We start from the raw sequence: 1,636 nt of genomic DNA on the forward strand, positions 1-1,636 counted from the left end.
AGAAGAAGAAGAAGAAGAAGAAGAAGAAGAAGAAGAAGAAGAAGAAGAAGAAGAAGAAGAAGAAGAAGAATTCTAACTTCTTCAATACATCTTTCCCAATTGCTGTTATTATTATTATTTATACTATTGTCCCCTCTACTAATTATCTACAATTTGTGCAGAATATATTTTCTTTGTACATAGCTGTTCATCTTGAGCAGTTAAAAGCTCTTTGAAAGCAGAGACTCTTTTACCTTTAAAAATACCAATAATATAAAAATATTTTTTGAAGTTCAGGTAGAATTTAAACCCATCCCTTCTGAGTAAGAATATGATTCCAAGATTTGCCTCCCCAACTTGTGACTTACAGCTTTGAAAAAAGGTGATTCCCTTCAGCAAAAAGCATTCTTACAGGTTGAAAGGACACTCTGGCAACATATACTCCTTAAATTGTAGGACAAGAGAATCCAGTTTTGCACTTGCCCTTAATGCTCATAAAGTAAATCTAATTAACTGAAAGTAAAGGCATTTCTTAAAATTGCATATTAATAACAGTAGCTTCATAATATCAACATCCCCACCCTATCATAATGAGTCTGGGGAACATTCTCCTACAGATTCTGCAGTGAATGGGAACAAGTTTCTTTTCTTTTTTTAAGTTTTGCCTTTTCATCTTCTCATTGTAAACTGTTTTTAGGTGATGGGCATTTTTTTGCGTCTTCTTGAAAATATTTTTTGAAAAAACAAATTTATCTCTGTGTATATCTATCTATTTACTATTTTTAAAGAACCAGTATTGTTTATTTTTACTAGTAGGAACACTGCATTTCTGCTTGACAAGTATGTGTGTGTGTAAGACTTAGTAGATAGATGTAAAGATTGATGTATTGATTGATAGATCATCTATTAAATGTTTACTGTGTTGGGAAATTCTCTAAGTAGTAGAGAGACAAATAATTTTTACAGAATATGTTTCCTTTACTTTATTCTATCACTTTCTCATTTTATAATCTGACAGACTATTGAGGAACATACAATACTAATAAAAGTGTCTTAAACATTTGTGGTTCATGATAAGAGCATCATTTCAGAATGAACAAGTCTGTTTCTTTTGAACATTTAAAACTCTAATAATGGAACACAGTTTTAATTTTGCAGAAGTTTCTCGTATATGAGTACAATTGATCAAAATTCCTTATTGGTTTTCTTGTCTTAGAATTTTAAACAGGAAAAAAATTGTTTCCTTAACTTAGCATAAAGGAAAGAATAAGCAATCATATTCAAAATTTTTTAAGTCTATAATTTACAAAGAAATCAACAAATTTATATTGGTACTAGAAACATCATGGATATATTCAAGCGATGTTTTGAAAATAGTTCTCACTTAGGATACTTTCATACCATTCCTCAAATTCTCAGCCTAAGTCTGTCAACAAAACTGAAAAATCTAGTCCAGTATATTTGTGCATAACCACTTTCAAAAAACAGACAACGCCCTAGTTGTAGAGCATGAAAGATATTCTAAATTATTTCTCGAATGATTTCTACACAAGGTTGATACCAAATATATTAAAAAGGTTTCTGAATCAGAAGATGTCTAAAGGAACTTTGGGGCAAATATAACAAACCAGATCAACTATTTTATTCATGATCACTG

Source organism: Gracilinanus agilis, chromosome 6 (genome assembly GCF_016433145.1).
Source record: "Gracilinanus agilis isolate LMUSP501 chromosome 6, AgileGrace, whole genome shotgun sequence".
Taxonomy (NCBI): Eukaryota; Metazoa; Chordata; class Mammalia; order Didelphimorphia; family Didelphidae; genus Gracilinanus; species Gracilinanus agilis.